The following is a 7,858-nucleotide window of genomic DNA, read 5'->3' as shown; positions in this document are numbered from 1 at the left end:
CGCAGTGTACGAAAACAGACAGCGGAGTGGATTTGGCCTGCGGCTGTAGTTTCCTGACCCCTATCAGAGAATTTCATGACACACAGACTAGCCGTGTGATGTGGTCAGAAAACTTGGTTCTGATGTGTATTAATTGGGTATATTTGGGCAATTTACTCAGCACTCAGCCTCATGTTCTTCATCTTGCAAACAGGCATTATACTAACATACCTACCCCTCAGCTTGTCGGGTTGAGATCATGTGAAAGGTCTTGCACACTGTTGGGAGTCTAGTGAACTACATACTAGCCATCTCAGTGATTTTTTGAGAGTTAGTCAAATAGAGTAAGTGCTAGAGGGCGGAGATAGATGACTGGATTTAAGTCCTAGCCACTTATTAGCCATGTGACTTTGCTCACATGGTCACCCAATTTCTCTTTGCCTCTCTTTCCCCATCCCTGAGATAGAGATTATAATCGTACCTCCTTCAGACAGTTCAGAAGATAAATGCCCAGTCCTGGGCATTTAGTCCTCAAGATTAAATAAGCTAACACTTTGTAAAGTGCTTAGAAAAACCCCTGGCACAGATACATTATGAATATTAGCTGTTGTAATTTCACAATAAGATATATTTGGGTGTTTTTTTTAAAGGTGTATTTGGGGTTGAAAACCACTGTGCCATGTTGTTCAAATGAAAGACTTCTGTTTCTTTGCCGAAGTGGTGTAATTTAGAAAGCTTAGGAATTATTTGTTCCTTGGAAGTGTGAAGAAATTGCCCATAAATGGCAAGGGCTTAGAGCACTTCTTGAAGAAAACACTCCCTTGACATTTGCCAAGTTTTTATTATCTGCCTTCCTTTCAAGAATGATCGATTTCATTATGGCTTTCAGATGGAATAGCCGACAAATGCACCCATTGGTGGTTGAGAGCTCAGGCGTCTGACAGATTTGGTTTGATTCCTGATTGACCGCCTACTGGCCTGTAGCCTGGGACGATGCACCAGCCTCCCAAGGCTCGCCTCTGATCTATAAAACGCGGATAACCGTAGTATCTACCTCGTAGAGTTGTTACGAGTATCCAACACGATGCACATAAAGTGCTTGGTGCCAGGCCTGGCCGGCTGTAAAAGTTTAATAAATGAAAGCTATTTTATTAGCCTCCGGGGCATTCTGAAAGTAAGACCCATTTGAGATTGAAAACCATTTGCTAGGTTCTTTCGTGCGCAGCCTTCCCTCTTATTCTAGCTTTGGAATGCTTAATAGTATTGTCGGAATTAGTGGTCTTTAGGAGATGGCCTTCATGAGCCATTAGCCGTAAGTTTATGTTTTCTTAACAAAGGGAGCCCTTTCTTAAAGAGGTTCATTGTATTTGTGTAGGATTGTGTTAGGAAGTGCAGGGTAAGCAGTGTAGACAGAAAGACCTAGCTGTGAACCCTTCTCAACCAGTTAGATTAGGACCTTGAGTAGATGACATCCTCTCTAAGCTCATCTATAAAATAAGTATATTAGTTGCAGTTTCACTAAGATTACTGGGAGAACTCATATATACATATATACATATATACATATATACATATATACATATATAAAATAGCTTTATTCAGGTAGAATTCATATATGATACAGTTCCCCCATTTACAGTGTACAGGTGTTAGTATATTTACAGAGTTCTACAACCATCACCACAATCCATTTTGAACATTTTATTTATCCTAAAAAGAAACCCTCACTCTCCACTTCCCTCTCCCCATGGCCCAAGACAACCATCAATCCACTTCCTATTTCTACAAGTTTTGCCTCTTCAGAACATTTCATGTAAATGGAATTACACAACATGTGGGCTTTTATGCCTGGCTTCTTTCACTTAGCATTGCTGTAGCATGTGTCAGTGCTTCATTTTTATTGCCAGATATTCTGCTGTATGCACAGACCACATTTCACGTAGCCAGTTATCAGCTGATGGGCATTTGAGTTGTCCCACTCTTTGTGACGATAATGCTGCTGTGCACATTCATATACACGTTTGTATGTGGGCATGTGTTCATTTCACCTAGAAATGGGATTTCTGGGTCCTGTGGTAACTCTGCTTAGCCTTTTAAGGAACTTCGGGCTGTTTTCCAAGTGCCATCCAGACTGTTTAAAGCACTTAACCCAGTGCCCGACTTAGAGCAAGTGCCTCACGCGAGACAGCTGTTTTGGTGACACATATTCATTGTGAGAAATGTGTTCTGGAGAGCCACTCTTCTAATTCAGTTCAATGAGTGGGCAAGCCTTCTGCTTTTTGAATGCCTTGGAACAATTTGTGCAGACGAAGAATAATTCCTCCCCCTCCTTGGGCATTTGAAAGACACTTCCAGTCCAACTGAAATGTCACGTCATTTCTGCTTCCCTAGAAAAGGTTTTCTGATTTGTTAGCATAGAGTTATGTAGCATAGTTGAAGGGTCTGACCTCTGGAGTCATTTGCTAGGTAGGCAAGTAAGTTTGAGGGAGATTCCATGAATTCAGTTTCCTTATGTGTAAACCAGGTGATGAGGGCACCTGTCTCAGGTATTGTAAGGATGAGCTGCAGATATATGTCATGCTCGAAGCAGTATCTGGCACACAGGTTGTGCTCAATGAATAGGAGTTTTTAAGCTTGTGTGGTTGAAAATTCCTGTGCTAGGTGGTTAAAACGCACTGGAGAGTCTTAACACAGGAATTCTCCATAAGAAGATTTTTTTTCCTATTCCTTTAGTAATCAGTTTTGTCATTTTTATTTTTCTTGAAAATGTTCCTTTTCATTAAAATTTTCATATGTATTGGTCTACTAAAGTCTGACCTAACATTAACACGTTTGCTTTAATTTGTAATAGGTAACATGTTTGTGTGGTTCAAAACTTAAAAGGGAGAAATGGAAATACATTTCATCTCCAGCCACCAGTTTTCCTCCCTGTAGATAACTGGTGTCACTATTTTTTCAAAATATGTTTTTATTGATATTTTCAGAGGGAGAGGGATAGAGAGCTAGAAACATCAATGAGAGAGAAACATCATTGATCGGCTGCCTCCTGCACACCCCCGACTGGGGATTGAGCCTACAACTAGGGCATGTGCCCTGACTGAGAATCGAACCCGCGACCTCTCAGTTCTTGGGTGGATGCTCAACGGCTGAGCCCCACCAAGTGGGCCAGTGTCACTACTTTTGTGAATAGTCTATTCCAGGGGTCCTCAAACTTTTTAAACAGGGGGCCAGTCCACTGTCCCTCAGACCGTTGGAGGGCTGGACTATAGTTTAAAAAAAACTATGAACAAATTCCTATGACACTGCACATATCTTATTTTGAAGTAAAAAAACAAAACGGCAAAAACACCCGCATGTGGCCCGCGGGCCGTAGTTTGAGGCCGCCTGGTCTATTCAAAGCTGTCCCATGCCTAGTGAAGCAGATACGCATATGTGCACGTTTCTCTCTTTATTTAACCAATAAAACGTACACTCAGCACCTCTTTAGATTTGGCTCCTCAGTGGGCCTTTGACAAAACCAGCTACGTAAGAAGTGTTTTCTCCTGCCTGGATGCGCTGCCTGTGAAAGCCACATCGCCTCTCCTTGTATTTCTAGTCACACCCTGAGCTGTGGACATGGTAAGTGTGGAAATCACGCCATTTCTTAGAGACTCCAGTGAGAGTTGAGTGAGAATTCTGTAGCTAGAGGTTGTTTGTCAGGAATCCGCAGTCCTTAACTGACCTACGGGCCCGGCAAGGTCCGGCCTCTGTCTCCGGTGTTGGTCTTGTGCTCGCTGGCATCCTCACTCCCTGGCCCTCCACATTCCTCTGTGCTCGCTGTCAGTCAGGCAGGGATGGCCCGGGTCAGACTCTCTTTTTGGACATGCGTACAGCACAGTCTGCTACTCACTCACATTATGTGTATGGTTATTTGATTGTTTGGCCTCATCCATGGACTTTCCAACCCTATGAAGATACAGACGGGGTCTCCTCGTTTATCAGTATGTCCCTAGTGTCTGGATGGAGTTGATAAACTTAATTCCTATTTGTTGAATGATTGAATAAACGAGTGTCTACCATTTTGCCAGTTCAGGATTAGAGCTTTGTGGCTGGTAAACCACTGTGAGAAAAAATAAAAGTATGTGAATAGCCCTACATTTGCTAAGTATTTTGATTTGCATGTGATAGCTGACTTCTGAATTTCTTTTAGTATTTTGCATTTTAAAAATATGTACATTATTTCAGAGAGAGAGAGAGAGAGATCAGTGATGAGAGAGAATCATTGATTGGCTGCCCCTGCACGTCCCATCGGGGATCGAGCCTTCAACCCAGGCTTGAGCCCTGACTGGGAATCGAACTGTGACCTCCTGGTTCATAGGCGGATGCCCAACCACTGAGCCATGCTGGCCAGGCCTGACTTCTGAATGTTTTGCTTCCTGTGAGACAGGGTGCCCAGTGCGCTCTAGGACAGGGACATGTGAGCAAATATTGGGTATAGGAGCCTTCTAGCTTACAGAAACTCTAGTAGTTCTGGACCTTACCTCTCTGCCAGATGGTTGACATATTTCCCTTTTATAACATCTGGTTTGTGACAGAGGTGTCATTTGCTTACCTTTAATCTTACAATGTAGTTAATTGCTTTTCGGTCCTGTTCTTTTAATATTTGGATTTAGGAGCAGTTTTGGTGAAAGAGTTGGTGGCCCTTAATAGGAATGATTGGTTTTTTGTTATCCTGCAATTCCTTGTGAAGATTAACAAATAAAAGTAAGTTCACCCTAAGGAAAATTGGTTAGGTTTGCATTACTGAGGAACTACATACACATTTGTATACGAAGATATTTACCTGTTCAGCACTGAGTGTATACACAACAGTCCTGAAGAACTGATCTCTCTGTTTGGAAAGCAGCATTTATTTTAAACTGACTGTTCATGTAGCACCAGCTCTGAGCAGAGGACCCCGGAGTCAGAGCTCTAGCAGAGGCCTCTCCAGAACCCTTACTCAGCATCTCCACTTGCATGTTCATGAGCTTTTCAAATGTGACAGATCCCAATGGAGCTCTTCGTTTTGTTCTCTTCCTCTGCCCAAATGTGCTACTCACAGACTCACCAATAACTCTTCCATCTAGCTACCGTGCTGCCCAAAGCAGAAGTAGAAATCATTTCTTACACCTTTTTCTTTGCCACATGTACACAAATCATCAGCGGGATTTGTCCGTTTTGGCTCCAAAGTATGTCTTGTATTTGTTCATGGCTTCCTGTGTCCACTGCCACCATCCTGCCTCAGAGCACTGTCATCCTTTGTCCAGGCACTGCCGCCTCACTGGCCGGCCGGCCTCCTCTTACCTATCTCCAGCCCCCCCGGTTCTCCCCACAGCAACACGAATCATCTCACAGCGGGTGCTGTCAGATCTTCTGGAAAGTCTTTACTGGCTCCCCATCACATTCAGGTCATTGTGAACGAAACCGAAATGAGCATTATCTTGGCCTCTGGTTTCGAAAGAGATGCATACCTGAACAATCTCATTATATGCCCTTCAACCCCATTCCTGCTACCCTCCAGCCATTCTGGCGTCTTTTCTCTGTTTTTCTTTTATCATCTTTGTACATTGGTATTTTATCTTTCTAGCATGTTCTTTTCTTTGATCTTCCCCAGGATGGCTCTTTTGCACAATTTAGCCTCAGCTTTTGCTCCCTCAGAGAAGTCTTCACTGACTACTCTATGGAACCACCATACTAGCACAGCCCTCCTCATTTCAACAGAGCCCTCGCCACAATTTTTTAAAAGTTCATTTTTTCAACTTATTAAATCTGTCTTCTCAGCTAGACTGAAGCTTGAAGCTGTTATCTATCAAATTAATTAGTGTGGGGGCCATTTCAGTCTCATTCGCAATGAACTATGCCTAGCATTGGCCTTATATGTAATAAGCATGCAAATATTTGTTGAAAGAATGGATAAACAAACATTTATTGGGAGACTTCTATGCATTAAGCTCTGAGCTAATCCATGGGCTCATAATACCCAGATAGCCTGATTTATCACAAGAGAAGTTTTAACAAACATCAAATAATAACAAGCCATATCATTTGGCAAGATGCAATTAAATGAGAAATCTACAATCCAAAGCATTTTTCAGAGCACTTGGAAATCTAAACACATTCCTAATGTCGCTAAGAGGACATTTAATGGAATATATGGAATGTGGTTCAAGTAGCACATGGAGGGAAAGCCATACCCTTAAATATATCTGTTAACATTTAAGAAAGATTAAAAGTAAATGAGTTAAATACACACTTCAAGATGCTAGGAAAAGAAACCCAAGTAAGTAGAAGGAAGCAAATAATAAAAAATTAATTAAATGGAAAAGGAGAAAGAATATGGTAAAAAGAAAAAAAAAAGCAAAAAGACCTCCCAAGGGCAAATAGGACCTTTGTAGGCCGTGGTCGGCAAACCGCGGCTCGCGAGCCACAGGCGGCTCTTTGGCCCCTGGAGTGTGGCTCTTCCACAAAATACCACGGCCTGGGCGAGTCTGTTTTGAAGAAGTGGCGTTAGAAGAAGTTTAAGTTTAAAAAATGTGGCTCTCCAAAGAAATTCCAATCGTTGTACTGTTGACATTTGGCTCTGTGGACTAAGGAGTTTGCCGACCACTGTTGTAGGGAATAAAGCTGCAGTCTGTTGATGGCCATAGAAGACATGCATTCCTGGGGAGTGGGGGGTCGCATAGACCATCGTCAGAGGTGGGGGGCTTTGGCATAACACTTGCGGGTTTCTCTAAATTGCTTTATGGATTTCATGTCAGTTGAAATCCCAATAGGATAGTTGATCAGGCTGGACAAGCTAATTCTAAAAGGAGTTTCGAGAGAGAGGGCTCAGAAGAGTTCAAGGCACTTTTGAAAAGGTAGCGCGGCTGCCGTTTCAAATATCCAGATAATGTAAACCTGTACCAATGCACAGGTGGGTGGGAGCCGGTGGGACAGGCGAGGGAGCTAGGAACAGGCCCGCTCCCGACGGAAACATGTCAGGGGGGAAAATAGATCCAGAGAGCACCTTCAGAAGTAAACACAGAAACCCAAAACACGAGGCTCTCGGCCATCTTTACAGCTTCCGTGCGGGGAGAGGTTGCTTACGGTATGAAGAGGTGAAAGGTCACAGCACCAGTGCTTAACCCTCGGCCGTGACCATGCTGATGGCTTTTCCCCTAACTTGTTTATGGTATGGGTTTTGGACGTGTATCGAAGTGGGACTGGGGTAGGGGGCAGGAGGTAATTCAAGTCAGAACATGACCTTTTATTCGCCTGTAAAGAAGATCGTCCCGGAGGCTGTGGAGAGGACTGGAGGGAAGGGTTGGGAGTGGGGCCGCCGGTCCTGCCGCGGGAAAGCCCGGGCCAGGTCTCGGATGCGGCTGCGATGGAGAGTCAGCAGCACTTGCTGATGGACCGGATATGGGTGGCAAGGAAAAGGGGAATGGGAACAATTGTGAGGTCTGGGGCCACTGCCACTGGTGCTGTGTACAGAAATGGGGGAAGGGAGATTCTAGTTTGTCTTAAGGGCTTTGCGTTGCCGATGGGGCCGTTAGCAGACGGTGTGGGTGTGGATCGGCCTTGGTGGAGAGTCCCCGGCAGGAGGTTTAAGCTTGAGAGCTAGAGGTGTGCGCGGTGTCTGAGCCCTGCGACCAGGTGGGACTGCGACGGAGCTTGAGGGAGGCGTGTGGTGACCGCGCTCTGAGCGTCCGTCGGAGGTTGGCCAGCCCAGAAGCCAGCGAAGATGACAGGGAAGAGGCCCCGAGCACGGGGCATACCAGGGCAGTGTGGCGTCACGGAAAATGCGCCAGCGTGGGCTTGCGTTATCGCTGTTCTCAGGAGGCTGTGGAAAGATCAAGGCGAGGTGGAGAGCAGGGCCCTC

Source organism: Cnephaeus nilssonii (genome assembly GCF_951640355.1).
Source record: "Cnephaeus nilssonii genome assembly, chromosome: 20".
Classification (NCBI taxonomy): domain Eukaryota; kingdom Metazoa; phylum Chordata; class Mammalia; order Chiroptera; family Vespertilionidae; genus Cnephaeus; species Cnephaeus nilssonii.
The sequence above is the reverse complement of the archived record's forward strand: the minus strand, read 5'-3'. Positions refer to the sequence as shown.